The following is a 17617-nucleotide window of genomic DNA, read 5'->3' as shown; positions in this document are numbered from 1 at the left end:
TATTACTTACTTATCAACACTGGCTGCCAATTAATAGATCAGATATATGAAAGGTATTTGCAGTCTTGTTCAAATAAAGCTTAGAGAACTGCCTTTCTGAAAGAGTCTGAAGGGTTATTCGCTTCCATGTGGGCAAACGTTTATCTTACCTGGTAAAGACATGTATGTCCATAGACCCACCTGGAACATCTAAAATGTCTGCAGCATAATTCCCTATTGCATATAGTACAACAATATTCATTTATCTAGCCACCATAAGGGCCATATTTTTATTTAAACATATGCAGATAGGTACATAAAATGCACTGTCATGTAAATCAGTGCTTATTTTCACAGAAACCATAGTAGTAGTATTCCTGAGCATCAGAAAAAGGTTTAACATCTGCACGAGGTGAAAAGCAAAGCTTTCTATAAAAACATGCCGTAGATACATTAAAATCTTTTCCCCAAAACATCCTCTTTTAAGTGGTTCTACAAAGCATTACATTTAGGACAGTCTCAACAAAAACCTGCCACCTAGTAGCTTGCATTTGTCTGGTTATTAACAATTATCAACAAATATTCCGCTTATGTGAAAATAAACATTAACATGAAATGCCAACATACCTGATGCTATCAACAAGAGCAGGATCCAGTCCTGTTGAAAAGACCCTGAAAGCTTTAAAGCCACTCAATTCCTTTCATGTAATACCCAAATATAGTTCTTTAAATTTGGCTGTCAAAACCATGACATTTCAGTTTATCAAACGCATTCTTAGCATGAAGAACAGCGACACAGGAAACATTCTTGAGAGGGCCCAAGCATCTACGAGAAGCAATTTACAGTACATCAAAACATTTAACAATTTGTAATTATGGTATGTGTAAGGGTGTGAAGCTGTCAATAAATAATACTCTTAAAAATGGTCAACTGTCCTCAAACTTTGATCTATTAAATTACCTCAGAAAGAAAGCAGTAAAACCCCAAATAACAAAACAGAAGAAAAAATAAGGAGCACTAAGAAACGGCAATGCTATTCACTCTGCAACTCTGTAGTATACCTTAAGACTAAATCTTTCACAACAAGGATGATTTTGACTCAAATATTTGTATACTGCCAAGTACAAAAAAATTCAGGGCAGTGATGAGAATTCTTCAGCCTATCCACTAGGAGAAATCGCATGCAGCTGCCAGGCAAAAACATATTCTTATGCTCCACCTTATTTAGTTTTTAAATGCCAAAGTTGTGGTCACCAAGAATGTACTGTGATGCGTGTATATAAATATTTGGTTTATTGCTAGGTACTGCTATAATACAAAGAAGTAATAGTAATAACTAATACTAGCTGCCAGTGTTGTTCATTCACTTTCGATGCAACCCTGAGGCATTTTTTAATTTGAATTTAAATGGCTGGCATTGCAGAAACATTTGAAACAAAATAAATTTTGCTCTTGGAGAAGTCCAGTTGAAAGAAAATTAGTTCATATTACAGCTTATTTTTTTCATTTTTCTTCTTCAGTTTTTCAAACAATTGTTTAATTCTCTGGTGTTTTTAAAGCTTTAAGGAAGTAAAGGAACACAGACACTCATGCACGTAAAGTTAGTGTATGTTTAAAGCCTTCCCTTCTGCAGTTGTATGCTAACAAGAGGATTAGTCCTAACTCACCAGCGCTAGGCTGCAGCATGCTGCCTGTGTGCAGCGCAGCTACTGGCCCCCAGCCTCTGCCAGAACGTGCTCGAACACGCTGAAGGCGAGGAAGGGCAAGAAGCCCGCGAGCCCTCTGCTCCCCGTCTGCACCCATCCCAGATTCCTCCACAACCCCCCCAGCTACCAACTGTTTTCCACACAAACCGATGGCAAAACGCCACTGTTTGGCCTGAGTTACTGGCAACTCCAAATGGAATGATCATGGATCTAGATCGCGGAATGACTCCAGGACTGCTGGAATTCAGTGTGCTTTGCAAAAGGACGAAGCTAGTACTGCATGGCATATAGCAACACATTGCTTTGATTCGGAATGCAACTCCACATGCATGAAATCAATTAATGTTCATTGATTCCACAATCATTTGGGTTATTAGAAAAGTCAGTTTAGCAAGGTACAACAGATGCCAGAAGAATTTCTCTTTTTTCTATAGTATTAGCAGCTCAGCAAAAGGGGCACATCCTTCAGGCTTTGACCTGATGGCCTACTACCAGACAAACTGCTGAGCGCATAAGCATATTGATTATTAATTCTATTAATAAATGCCATAGACTAACTGGGTAGTCAAGATTTCAGGCCTCCACCCAAATTAAGAGCAGTATTTTAAAAGATTTTATTTTATCATACCATTTCAATATAAGCAACAGTGCACACATTTCCAGCATTCTAATTCAAGCAGTAATTAATGAATCTACAATTATTTGAGGTATATTAACAGGACAAAAAACATAAAGTCATATGAGAAGCACCAAAAATCCAGTGTTTGGTTTTCTTGTATGTACATGCAGAAAAAGAGGGAGAGAAGCAGCAATAACAAAGAGGAAAAATAAGAGAAAGGAATAAAAAGGAAAAGAGAGGGAAAGGGGCAAGTACAAGCGACCAAAGAGTAAGATCAAAAAGTTTGATAGTAATGGATGGATGAGTAAAAATAGTTCAAGAAGGAAATTAAAGCAACAAAGGGAAGACTTTGCATTCCCAGCATTTAAACACGTAGTTATTCCCAGCTTGTATAAAAAGATGAGGATGTAACACTCAAAGACAGGCTACATTTCCAGACCCAAGCTGAGTCCCACAGCAGGAAGGGTAAGGTATACACAGATAATCAATGGTTAGGTAGGAAACATTTGAGAAGGCAGGCAAGCACTATAGTGTTATTTAAAAAGTCGTTCTGGACTGCTTCAATATTCATTTTTTCCCCTGTAGAAAGACCTCTGGATGACTCTTCCAAAACACACTGCAAACTAACATTTGAGGCCTCCAGCATATTCCTCATCTTTGGCTTTTTCTATTTTTATTCCTTTCTGTTTTGGAATAAGCTCCTGTATTAGCATTTACTTGCAGCTGCCCCTGCCAGTGCAAAAGTAGCACTGTCTAGACTATGTACATCTTTATGCCTCTTGAAAATAACGCAGCTGATAGCTTCTACAGCTCTTATAACTCCAAAAGTCCCACTTCTCATTTTTAACATAACCTATTGCCCTATGAATTCAGAATTACTAACAGTTCAATCCTTACTAATTCATAGCATCTTTCCTGCTAAATTCTATGAGACAAAGACGTTACAACATTCAATTATCTAAGTACTCACTATGAATGTACCTTATAAAATCTCCCAGCTGTTTGAAACAAAACGAGCAAATGCTTCTGACAAAATCATTTATTCTGCCTTGTACAATACACATAACGTAACACAAGTAGACTATGAAATTCAGAAAAAGTAGCGAATAAAGAATTAGGTATCAATCACTGCTCCAAAATATCACAGAGTCCCTCTGTCTTCCCAACTGCTTTAATAACCAGTGTAGTGTGTGTGTAAGCCTTTTCCAATGAGTCAGTCACACAGCTGAAATACTGCATCTTTCCATTTATTTTCACCACGACTGTTATAGTCAAGCTATAGTCAAGCTAACCTTTAAGCTAGTGGTAAAAATTCAGTGCTAGATGCAACTACATCCTCATTTTCTTACGCTGATATACTTTGGTGACAATATTTATTTCTTCCCATTTGTCTATCTTGATTATTACAAATTTAAGTTCATGCATGCTTGCAGAACAAAACTGCTACTCTTACTCTAGTACTGCTGGGAAGAAGCTTCTGGTGCATTACCATAGGGAACATGCTGGAGCATTACCATGGGTGGATGCATTAAATTAGTGTTAAAAGCACCAGTTCTTTGGTGCAGGAGAACACTTACTCCATTTATGAACTGTTTTTCATCTCATAAGAACAAAGTACAGATGTTGATGACAATCACTTCATTTTATCGCCTGAAGATAGACAGAAAAAACATTTTACATATTTAATTCAATTTCATGACAAAAACAGGTTTTCAAGAGAAAAACAACTTGGCTGAGTGTTGCTGCTGTAACCACTAGGCACAGATAGCTCTGCTCAGTTTTCCCCTCACTGAATCATGAATAAAAAAATAAAGAAACTTTTTCAAAAATTTCAGATGGTTTGGAATTATTTAAAAACATTAAATACTAATCTGAGGTTAACAGTACTTTGTAAGACATAGTTCTGAAGAAGTTTACACTTTACAGTATTACTGAAAAAATAATAAAAAAAATCAAAATCAAACAGCTGCACCCCTAACAACTCCCAAACTCTTTGAAGTTATGGTTAAAACAACACCTCACAATTTTAAATTACGACACTATTCAATCAGCTGTTAAGTTGTTGACTTTTGTGCTGAAATATGGCCTGCTTTGATCAGAGCTTTTTAATAACTGTTAATTAAAAAATAACTTATACTCTGATACAAGTTGTTGTCTTGTTTTATGGCACAGCTTTGAGTTAGCTTTAGTGAACTCAATCTTTTAAAAATTCACTCATAAAAGGAAAATGGGCAATTAAAGCATTTCAGACACTTGGGCAGTTAAAACAACACAAGTTACCTTGCAACCGATGTGCTTGTAAAAGGATTATGAATAAAACAGTACAAAAGTAGCAAAATGTTTTAAAGTAGAAAATGAACAACTACTAAAAGAGGAAATAAGTTAACCACACTCAGAACTGCTGCAAACATTTTTGAGTATACTCCAATCAGCCACTGAAATAATAAACAAATGCTGCTATAAACAAACATTATGCAAACACACATTCTGTCCCCAAATATGGTCCGTATTATCTCAAACTCTCATTACTCCACTTTCTACATCTTAGTATTTTCTTACTTGACAAGTAAGAAACTACAGCATTACTTTACACACCCTTCATTGTAACTTCTGCAGGGGTATGACATTTACCAATGCATCACTTTACAGACTCACTTCTGATCATCCATTTTTTTCATCTGTTTTAGTTGTATCCACTGCTGTTGGGCTTATGGGTGCTCAGCCACAAGATGAGGTAGCTACTCGCTTGAAGCGACTCTGTGTTAAAACTGTCAGATTAAAATCAGCTGACAAAACACTGCCTCAGTAATTGGCTTCTTTTTTTCTCAAAATGTTTGCCTACACAGCAATAGGTCTGATTAACAGATTCATATGTATTAGACTTAGTACAGCTAATTCAAGTACCAAGCGATGCCACAACAGCACATCCTTCTTTGGTGGCCTGCCGACTTGAGTAGCTCAGAGAGGCTGGAGCTGCCGGGGGTGTCACTGTGGATATTCCAGCTCGCCAGTTAAAGCTAACGCGGACAGGTCAGTGCACTCTGCAGCGACATCTCTGCGAGTTATGCATCGCCAAGATGCTAGCATGCAAGCCATGACATAAATTCAATCTCATATCATTTAAGTGAAGCTCATACAACTGAAATATTTTCATAAGAAACTATTAAATGATTTTTTTTCTTTCATTCAAAGTACTGCTGAAAGGTAAGAATGCCACACACTTTCTACATCTACATCTACACACTACTTTTTATTAAAAAACCCCGAACTGCCAAAACCCAAAGCCAATCTGAAAAGAAATTTGCCAGGTTAAAACACATATAAACAAAGAGGTACCAGAAAGAAAATTAATTTCACTGGAAAAAGACCCCACATACAATTACTCTGAAGCATTCTCTTAAAATTCTTGTACATATGTTGACACCCCATTCTTTCAGAAGAAATAAAGGGCTCTTCATGTACAGAATATCCATTAACTGGTTCCTTCCACACCCATTAGTTTTACTCTGCAGTAATTGCATTAATATAAACATAATTACATATAATTTAAACCTGCAGGTGGTGGAGTAAAATCTCACTTCATCCCAGTAAATATGGTAGATGGCGTACCTTTGTTCCACACATGGTATATCATAATCAGGCAATCATTATTCTTCAAGACAAATGATATGCAAAACCTCTCTGGATCTCATACTCGTTACATATGGACAACTGTGCCATATCAAAATCACCATCAGTAAAATAACAAGGCAGCACAACACCAGTTTGAACTGGTCTGCTACGTACAGATTATGTTGCCATGGTTTTCAGAAGTCTTCAGACTACAGAAGCTGAGGAAAAGTTAAATTACGCACACACAAGAGAAAAATTATACCAATAAAATGCGCTATACTTGACATAAAACTTCAAGTAAGTGAACCTCAAAGATTTTTGTAAAATTTGACAATTTTTGAAAAAGCAAAAAAATACTTATCCACCACAATAACAGACTGGAACTAACTGGTTAGACAGGTTGTGGCTAATGTGTACAAGAGAACTGTGAAAAGGTCTTGGGCAAGGCAGTCTCAGTATGTAAGACCCGTACATAGCGGCACTGCCTCAACGGGGACCTTCAAATGCTGCCCAAATGCAAACCACTGCAGGTCATCCCGTCCTCCCAGGTCAGGGGTGGAGCTGGACTACAGGCACAGTTCTGTACAGAGTACAAATCATTCCAAGAACGAAGTGAAGGTAAACATAATAATATAAAACTGCCGAGTCGTTAAAAGCTATTTAAAAGCACATAGGATGAGTCAAACCAAATTCCCTTCAACTCAGTGGGAGATGGCGTCTTATTTCTTGTTAGGGGTAAAAAGAAGTAGCTTGTTTCAGTCAGTTTCTGGCAGAACAGATCGTTATCTCGAAGGTTATTTTTGTATGGAGATATATTGTTTTAAAGTGTGGTTTCATAAAAAAAGTGTCCTCCCAGCTTTCCTCCATTTTCTCTCCACCAGCCTGGTACTGCCCCCTCATCTCTGCCAGCAGAACTGCCTGGGTGGCTGTGCTGTGTGTCAGCCCAGAAAGCAAAAGCTATGAAAAAGCAGCGTTAGCTCTCTCAATATGACTAACAGCACAGCCACAAACCCAGCAGCAGGGTAACAGGCTGGAGACAGCACACCCTAGCACACGGACAGCAATGCAAATGCTGCCACTGAAGATTTCAGCTCCTCACAAGGCTATTTCCCTTAAACAGCTGCTGTACAGTGAGGAAGCAGAATAAAGAATAGCTTAAGTGCTTCTCAAAACACTTGAGGATTGGAACTGGCTAAAGGCAAATACTCTTACGTTAAAACCTCTGCTTGGCACCCACACGGAACTCTCTCAGCAGCAGCGCTGGAAGACACAGCACCTTTCTGAAGGAAGGAGCTCTGCCCGAGAACCGCGCAGGCACCTCTGTGAAAGCTGGGCTTCTCTGAGCCGCCACTGGGACACGGTGAGTTTTTGGATACCAGTAACAGAAAATTTCTGATGTTCCTGCTACTGCAGTTGAACAATCTTTCAGTCCCGAAGCAGCTGGTTTTTAGTAAGACTGCCATTTCCAAAAGAACGAACTCTTGGTTTTGAAAGAAGAAGTGCTGCGCTGTGCAAGCATTTAGAAACAGGATAGGGCAAGAGCTAAACGAGGGTCGGACACTCAGTAGATAGGCCGTGTGGACACAACAGCAATCATCAATTAAGAGGAAACCCCCTCACACTGCTTCACCAGTCCCTTCCTCAGCTGCAAGCTTCTCCTCATTATCTCAATCAGAAATAACGCTGCTCCTCCTTCAGCCAGTTGATGAGGCCTCCCGTTAACGAAGGAAAGGGAACACAAAGGATTTACTGCAAAGGAACAGAGCAGTCGCAACAAAAAGGTAAACTGGCAAAGTCTTTCTGAGCTCTGGGAAAAAACCACCACCACTAATGTCCTTCAACAAGACATGTTTATACACAACATACACACAGTCATCCAGAATAACGTATCCTGTTGAACTGATAGTTTTTGTTGTTGTAGTTTTTAGCATTTCCCTCAGGTGACCGGGGGAATTGTGCTGGAGTTTCAGGAAATATGCAACTCCCATTCTGCACAAGTTTGGCCACAAATTCTATTCAGATCATAAAGCAAACAAATAATCACTTCATGAGGTGTTTTACATCTGTACTTAATCCTGAATTTTGTGCACTGTGGAATTACAAATTCTAGAAATGTGATAATCATAAAAATACCAATACAGTATTAAAAATTAAATTTAAAAAAATTAGATATGTATACACACCCACACCTCCCTCTGTCATGTTCCCTCTTCAAATTCTCACTGGTAGCACACTGCAGAATTGCTGTACAAATAATTTTTGCCATTGTCCACTAATTCACCCAACCAACCATTTGGTGCCACTCTTTGTAATGGGAAAAACATGAATCAATAGGCAAAGACAACTAATCTTTAGATTTAAAAGGAAACTGCAAGAAAACTTTGCTATCTTCCTCAAAGCGTCATCTTGTTCCAGCTGCCAACAAATCCTTCTTTTTGACTAAAAAGCCTCAAAATACTTGTGTCCTCAGTTTACATCTCCTTCCTGAGACAGTCTCTCAGTGGAGAGGCATCCTGTTACTAATTTCTACTTAGTATTAAAGCCAATGTGAAAACACCTTGGGCAATAAACAGCAGTGATATAAGCAAGTCAACCACAGGAACCCAACAATGTCTACCAGATGAAATCTCAAACCAACATTTTCATCTGTAAGATCTAGTATTAATTTCCTTACTTCACATCTGATACAACTGAAGATGGCAACAGCATACAAGAGAAGTTTATGGAAGATGGCATTCACCTTTCAGAGAAGTATACAGTGTTCTATACGGACACTTTTTTTTTGCCATTTTGCCTACAAATGAAAAGTGCAACCAAGAACAACCAAGTAAATGGAAGCAAATAATTGCAAACAAATAGGGAGAGACCATTAGAATAATTATAGAGTCTTATTTTTAATGAATTCTAAACAATCTATTTTCAGTATCTGCACACAGATTAAGCCATCTCAATTTTCTATATTTAAAATACAAACTTCTTCTATATGTTCATTTTAGTCCAATCTTTAAATGGTTTAAGAGAAACACTGTCTCTCTGGTCTGGCTGTGATGTGAATGCCTACTGAAGAAGATGGAACTGATTGTAAGAAGCAATGGCAGGACATGAACAAAAGCCTATAGGAGGCTTACATCTGTCTGCCACAAATTTAGCAACTGTTCAGGTCACTATGACCTTCAAAACCCTCTTTTGAACCGTTCTGAACTCTTCATAGTTTACAGGAGAAAATGATCATTATGAAAGAGAAAAACAGAGAAAAATCTCTTTGGAGGTATTTCTAAGCAACAAGAACAGAATGATACTAGCGATGTGATGGTGTTTCCCCAGAACAGAAAAGCTTACAATGTCTGAAAATATTAGACCAATGTCTCTGACACAGATTTATATTCCCATAATTAAATGGGCACTTGCCAAAATGAAGATTAAAGACTACAAACTTCAAGGAACGCAAAAATATTTGTATAAATAGTATTCACTTTATACAAAGTTTGAGTACAGCAGAAATTAAAGATAATATTGTATGAACTACGGCAAGGACAAAAAAAATTTAGATTACTCCATCTTTTGTATTTATGCTGCAAAATATGATTATCTTAGGGAAAAAATTAGAAACCTCAAAATTATATTGATGAGTAACAATACTCAATAGTGGCACATGAGAAAAACCAAACCCCAAACCAAGCTCATTGTGCTATTTTAGACACACAGAAGGCATGCTCAGTTGCTAAGATGAATATTTTGGAAAAATACAAGTCAGCAAATAGCTGAAACGTAACTGCCCAACATACCAGGAAGTGTCAACATTTGATCCTGAAAAATAAGTGATACTATCTGAAAGGAAAGACAACAGCACAGTGAAAATCTTACATGTTTACTTAAAACAGCCACAGCTTTAAAGTCATATTTATTCAAGCTAGATAGACAACTTGCTTTGGAATACAACAGAGAACAGGCTCTAGACGATGGAATAATAAAAATTCTATTAAATTTCTTCGCTGATGCACATAGTTAGAGGCAGTACGTGAAACACACCAGCTTCAGATTTTAGGCAGCTGCTAAAGGAAGGGTTTACAGATTACTGTCATCTGTCTGTTCATTAGCATTTTAGATACAAAGTGAGGAAACTATCTCAAATAAAAATGGTGCTGTGGGATCGAATGGAAGTGTAACCAAGAGGCTTTGAGTTGTGGTAATAATTAGCGTCTTGAGAAAGTTCACACTAATGGATATTAATATTTTATATATTCCATTCACTTCAGTGAAGAACTGCAGTTGGGATGCAGTTACAGTTGAAACCCAAGCGTTTTCTGTAAATAGATCCTAGCTACCTACATCTCATATTGCAAGTCTAGGTTTATTCCCACCTAAAGAAGTACCCAATGCTTTTTGCAATGTATTGTTAATATTTTTAAACATGTGAGGAAAATCTGTTTTTAATATCTCTTAAGGTTTCCCAGCAACATTTTTTCCTTCTTCTATGGTTTTTTTCCTTAAGGATATTGGTGACCGCTGATTACAAAAAGGAATGCAGTAACTGCTATAGGTTTTAGAAATGCAGTGTACTGCCAATCCCAAATTCTCCATCTCGTGTTTTGTGCTGACTTTAACAGTTACAAATGTATTTTTTCCCCATTGCTATTTTTTTCCAACTATAAACTTACGTGTTACATTTTTAAAAAAACAAACACATCAGTAATTTCAAAGTTTAGGATTCCATCTTTGATCAAAACCAGCCAGCAACTGCAAAGGTTCATTATGACTACTAAGAGTAAAGCAATTTAAAATTTTATTACAATGAAAGGTTAAAAAAAATGCTGCTGCAATTTCCAGTAGTCTCTTTTCTTTCAGATTCCTGAACAAAATAGAAATAGCTTTAAATTCCTGAATGCGGATGTGTTTTTTGACTTACAGAAATAATATTTTCATCAGTATTTTGGAATAAATTAAATGATGGATCCAACTTCAATAAAGCCCTCCTCTAAACAACATGGTGAAACAGAAGGCATAAGGAAGCGTGTATTAACGATAATGTGACAGACAGCTATTAAAAATAAGGATGACTGTGGAACATTTAAAGCTACAGAACGTACTCTTTCCTTGGTACCAGGTGAGCCATGGTAACAGGTGATAGTGGTTTTTGCCCCCAGATAAGGAAACCGATAAACTATATGCTAAGGTGTGCATGCATGTGGCTACTCCTCACCTGTGGCACTGCTAGGAAGATACCATGAAGGAGTTCAGAACACCAGAGAGAACAGGAGGAGAGTATTGTATATGCAGGTGGCCCACCCTGACCTGCTGTACCACTAATCAGACTGCAACACCAAGAGGCAGAATACTGTAGAATCAAAAAGGGGGGTGGGGGTGGGTGGGTGTTGGTAGTATCAAGCTTTCCTGTGATGCTCAAGGAAAGAATGACAGGACAACCATTTTATAATTACTAGGTATAACAGGGAAGCTGTAAACCTTGGCAGGCTATATATATTGAAGCGGCTGAGAAAAGAACTTGTGAGGGGAAAAGGATTAAAGGAATATAAAGTAAAGCAAATAATGTGATCAGGACTGCTCAGGGGCACCCTAGGATGAACTCCTACACCTGATCACAAAGCCTGGAGAAGAAGAGTAAATCTGTTTCTGTTTGATCATACTTGTGTCTGTCTGCCTTCTATGGTCCAAAGGACCTGGGGTGTGCTCTCTGGTATTGATGGAGAAACACCAGAATGGGAGGACTGGGTATCCTGAAATTCTAACACTGTATATAAAGGTGGAGGACCTAGAGATGAAACGTGGCACGAGTACCGTTCTAGATTCAAGCATCTAACTGCCATAATAATGTTTTCAGTTTTGTTTTCCAATATTTTCCCAATAATTACTGATGTTGTATATGCTTCTGTGGCTGGCACTGAGCATTGAGCTGGTATTTTCATTTGCAAGCATTGTTTAAAGATCAGGGTGGAAGACTAATACCAAGGCAGTCACATCACCTTTGGAGGTGCTTCACCTAAGGTTTAGCCAGTGACAGTAAGGAGAGGACTTCCTAAGATTCAAGGGGCCAGTGCCACTTGCCGTGCCAGGATATCTTGGAGGGCATGCCCTACAAGAGAAAACCTCACTGGGTCTATGCAGGTATCTATGATGTCTGGCACCTTCATTATGATTTGAAGAAAAATGCCCAGGAGCTTAAGATAGCACTAATTCAGTGGGACCTGGGCAGGCTGGAGAGCTGGGCAGAGAGGAGGCTAATGAAGCTCAGTAAGGGCAAGTGTGAGGTCCTGCACCTGGGAGGAACCAGCGCCCACACCAGTACAGGCTGGGCTTGACCTGCTGGAAGGCAGCTCTGCGGAGAAGGACCTGGGCGTTCTGGTGGGCAGCAAGTTGCCCGTGGGCCAGCAGCGTGTCCTGGGGGCCAAGAAGGCCAGTGGGATCATCCTGGGGCGCATTAGGAGGAGCGTGGCCAGCAGGTCGAGGGAGGTGACCCTCCCCCTCTGCTCCGCCCTGGTGAGGCTGTGTTTGGAGTGCTGTGTCCAGTGCTGGGCTCCGGTTCAGGAGACAGGGAACTACTGGAGAGGGTCCAGCGGAGGCTACGAAGGTTGTGAGGGGACTGGAGCATCTTCCTTCTCAGGAAAGGCTGAGCGAGCTGGGCCTGTTCAGCCTGGAGAACACTGAGAGGGGAGCTTATCAATGCCTACAGGTATCTTAAGGGTGAGTGTCAACAGGACGGGGCCAGGCTCTCAAGTGGTGCTCAGTGACAGAACAAGGGGCACCGGGCACAAACGGCAACACAGGAAATTCCATCTGAATATGAGGAAGAACTTCTTTCCCTTGAGGGTGACAGAGCCCTGGGGCAGGCTGCCCAGCGAGGCTGTGGGGTCTCCTGCTCTGGGGACATTCAAACCCGCCTGGACATGACCCTGTGCAGCCTGCTCTGGGTGAGCCAGCTTTAGCAGGGCGTGGGCTAGATCGTCTCTAGGGGTCCCGTCCAACCCTGACCAGTGCGGGATTCTGTAAAATAGTTAACAAACGCTGCCTTCAGTAAAGGTGCTGCAGTCTGGAAGACAAAAAACCCTATGTCTGTAAAAACACAAAGCAGCAAAGTGTCCTAACAAAATAAGGAGATTAAGAGGTACTCAAATAGTGACAGACATACTACCTGTAGCAAGACATACTAAGCAAGGAAGGGTAGGTCACACTATTTGTAGATACTGTAAGAAAAAAACTTCACTTTCATCTGGTAATGGATGGATAGTCAGGCAGAAGATGTGGACTTTCCAACATTTGCATATGGTACTTCTCACAATGAACTTATAATTGCAGAGAACAGAACATTTCATGGCTTGATGTCTTGCAAGGAACATCCATGTTGTTCCTTTAATACTGTTCAACAAGACAACATCAACATGTAGTATAAGATACATATAAAATACCCACATATGTAAAATACTCTCAGATAATTCTGAAATAACTTTAAAAGGAGACTCATGTTACAAATAAAATTATTTTTTAATGTTTTTGGGGAAGATATCCAAAGAGTTGTGGGGTTTTGGTTTTGTTTTTTGTTTGGGTTTTTTTGTTTTTTTGGTTTTTTTTTTTGGTGGCAGGGGTGTGTGTAGAATTAATGTCAACAGAATTAAAAATCTATAAATATACTCCATATGCACAAGTTCCACAAAAGCTCAAGTGCTCAGAATCCATAACAGCACAGGTATACAATTTTTTTGGGGGGAGGGCTTGGTACAAATCCTAGAAACAGTCTGTCATGACTTGCTCCAAAAATAAGATGACTGATGCTGTCCACTTACACAATCTCCATATTTTTAGTCAACAATTTTCTCTGTTTTACTCCAAACCATAGTAAGAAAAAAGCCAGATCTCCAAAACCTATACTGCATGGCTGCCGTATATATTGTCTGAAACATCGTTACTTGGCAATTCCTCACTAGCTAGGAGTCAGCCCTACAAATAATTCCACGTTCTACTTAGAGAGGTCTCAGAGCAAGAACACTCAAAGAGCCAATAAAGTTGGCAAGAAAACACATTGCCTTTTCTCTAATCTTGTTCAGAATATATGCAATAAGTGAACCAAAAAAAAATTTATATACATCCATTTGAAACTGCATAGATTTTATTTTTTTTAAAGCCTATTTGAATGTCATCTTAAGTCACATTTTGTAATCAAGCATGCTATCTATATACCCTTCCAAACTGCTTCCAAATTCCTTAGGGTTTGCCAACTATTTATAGAAATCTGTTCATAAGTTCTGCCTGGAGAAAAGACTGTATAGGGAAATTCTAAGAGCAGCTTTGCAGTATCAAAGAGAATGGAAAGCACAGCCCACTACAGCGGTGCATCCTCAGAAGGATGGGAGATTAAGAAAAAATTTTCTCAATGGCAGTCAGACATTGGAACTGGCAGCCAAGAGAAGTTGTGTAAACTCTGTCCCTGATGCCTTTTAAACCCAACTGAACAGAAGCTTGTTCTGAATTCAATCTTCACACTGCTTTGAGCAGCAGGTTGGACTACATGACCTGCATGACCTCCTGAGCACATCATACAGCAAGTTGAGAAGGCAATTTAAGCAGTACTGTACGTTAGTAGCAGCTGTCTTAAATAAATGCATTCTTTCTTCTACCCTGATAAGCTAGGTTATACCTAGCATTAAATTGGCTCAGTGAGCGCTATTCCTGTTCTAGTCATGTGCTTTGTTTATCCATTATGCACATAAAACATTACATTTTTAAAAGGTATGATGTAGAAATGAGGTTTCATGGTCTTTATAAGATGTGATCATAAAAAGTTACTTCAACACTTCTTTCTATACTCATACATCATCTCTCAAATTTCCACTCCTAAACTGACCAATCCCAGATGCCTGACTTCTTAACTTTGCTTAAAAAAAAATATTCTAAGATGTCCTCCTTATATTCTTTCAGCCTGCTGGCTTGCTTTGATGACTAAGGTATTACACTTCAGGCATTTTCAATTAACAGATTGACAGATGTTGTTCCTCCTCTGTTTCAGCATGCTCCATGCATTTAAGTGGCCTTTCAGACAGAATTTGAAAATCTGTAAGTCATTTTCAACATCACAGATTTCTATTATATTAACTTATACATTAATTTTAGCCCCCTCTGAGATTTAGAACAGAGCCACAACAGTGAGCCTAAGTTTCTCCTCTGACCATTCATTCCTACAGGAAGAAGAAAAATTGATGACAAGAAAAATAACAGTAGTATTGTTGTACACTGACTAATACTTCTCCTTGCTGTGAAAGGAAACGAGGCTACCGATGCCCCCAGGAAATTCAGAAAAAATAGAATTCGATGTTGTGGAGAAGCAGTGTAGAAAGTTAAGCTTAGAGGATGAAGAAAGAGCAGCAGCAAAAAAGATTCCTTTTGCCACTTAAACTTTGGAAGTAATTCCATAAGATCAAAAAATGTTATTCTCTACGTCATAAATATTCATGTATTCCCTCATGGTATAGGAGTAGATATCACAAGCAGACAAATTTTATCTGTTACTACTGTCTGAGGAAATGAATGCAAACATACAGATGCAGAGGAGAGCATATGTTATTGATGTTATATATAGCTCCAAAACTCTGTGGGGATATGTTGAATATATACATTAGCTAAAGTCTGTGCATCAATTCATCCTGTGCCAAGAGCACTGTTCCTTAATGAATTCCACTTTTTGGTTCAAAAGGTTATAGTTAACGCTACCCACTGAGATGAACAAGTTCTGTTGGGATAGCAGAAGAAAGCATCTACTGTCGCTCCATATTGCCATAACTAGGCTGCTTCACAATACCCGGGTAAAGGTTACTTGTACGGTAGGGCTAGCTCGAAAAGCAGACTTGCTCTTACACACTTCCCTAGCATAGTTCTGAAAGGGTTCTAATTCTTTATTTCATTTCCACTTAATGTGGTAACAGATCAGGAAACTCAAGCAGAAATAATGAGCTGATGACAATTAGTAGAAATACCTAAAATTTAAAAAAATACTTTAAACCAGTATAGGGGTCCAGGAGTGTTGCTGCCTTAACTCATGGGAACCTTTATGTCCACAGAAGTGAAATTTAGATCAGTGTTTGAAAAGAACGTCTTATGAGGAAGAACGAGAAAACAAATTCATTTCAACCATATCAAATTGCTTAGAAGCCTATTTCCACTATTGGTTCTCATCTAATAGGTACAGTTGGAGAGGTTATAAAAATCCGTTGTAACCACTATAAACAGGCCCAATGCCAACGCAAATTCTAAGTCCTCTTCTCAAAAATGAGAAGATTGCCTTGAACAATTTCTACTGGATAATTTCAGCAAAGTACGAGGGAAAGCCTCTTCAACTAACAAGCTGTAAGAGAAAGAGATCAGCCTCTGTTTTATGAAGAATCCATGCCAGAGGCTCCACGCTCCCACGATAACTTCACACATCCTATGGCTCTTGCTCAAGACACTGAGCAGCAGTGCTCTGGTGGCAGTTTGCCGTAAGATACAAAATAATAACAAGTTATTTTAATTATTAGTCACTGCTGTTTACTGTTTGCCCCTTCTCTCCTCAAAGGAGACCATTCCACATTAAGGCATCTTAACAGACAATAACATTCGTATTGCACAACTCATTCCACTGACTAGCCATGCATACGGGATAGGCAGGCATAACAATACTGAGAGACGAAGCAGATACTGGTAACTTGCTCTGCTCTCAGAGTGAATTATTCACATAAACACAATAAATATTAGATCCCTGAGGACAGTGCAATGTTTTTCACTTAGACAGAAATTACCTGAACTGCATTCAGACATCGAAATAATTTGCAAGACCACCCCAGTCTGAGGTTTTAGCAGAATATACAATATTTTTTCTTTAGTTATTACAACCGGCAAGTTTGCATGGAATATTTGAATGTAAATAACAATATTAAACCCATATTTAATTGTTAGACTTACACGCATTTAAATCTTATTGGAAGGCAGCAGATGACGCCCATTTTCAGACATTTCTTTTACAATTCAAAAAGCACCCAAGCCCTTCAGATATCGGGTAACCATGGGACACTCACTGTAACAGCTCCTACAATTTTCAAGCATTATTGTTCATTGTAGGAAAGTGTAATGTCATTTTCATAAAGAGTGAGCTATGTCTTTGCACATCCCTCAGATTGTCTTTGTTTCTTCCTTAATGAAAGTTGAGAAAAAGGTAAGCAAGGGCCTCACAGGCATTCTGTTCCATGCTAATGGCAGGTACTACTAAGATCACACACACACACACAAAGCCAGGTTAACAAGAGGGATGAAGGAGAAGAACAAAGTAGGTTGTTTAGTACAACAGGCTTTTGTTTGGATATTTCTACTTCAGTGAGTGTAACAGAAATGCCAGATGGCACCAGATACATACAGGAGAAACTTTATCTTGGTATGCTTATTAAAGGAGAACAGTGATTTAAAGGTGGCCACAAGGAAGGCTAAACATGGATACCACCAGAACTATAATGCCTCCAGGACTTTTACTCACATATTAGAAGCAGCAACATTAACAGAGGAGGTGGGTGCTTACAAGCAATTGCTTACTGTGCAAAACTCAGGAATACACATAAAACAGATGAACAGATCATCTCAGATCCTTAAAATTAGCAAGCTTTTGTGCTTCACTGCTCATGCTAAAGGACCTGTTCTAGAGAAGTCTAAATACTGATTCAGTAACAC

The 17617-nt window shown here is 38.9% G+C and overlaps 1 protein-coding gene across 1 annotated transcript in view; it reads right to left on the bottom strand.

The window, feature by feature from the left end:
• Nucleotides 1–17617, bottom strand: part of LOC119146106 (centromere protein P) — a 151497-nt gene that overhangs the window by 14952 nt on the left and 118928 nt on the right. The gene's annotated exons all lie outside the window — the stretch shown is intronic.

Source organism: Falco rusticolus, chromosome 4 (assembly GCF_015220075.1).
Source record: "Falco rusticolus isolate bFalRus1 chromosome 4, bFalRus1.pri, whole genome shotgun sequence".
In the NCBI taxonomy this organism is placed as follows: domain Eukaryota; kingdom Metazoa; phylum Chordata; class Aves; order Falconiformes; family Falconidae; genus Falco; species Falco rusticolus.
The sequence above is the reverse complement of the archived record's forward strand: the minus strand, read 5'-3'. Positions and strand labels throughout refer to the sequence as shown.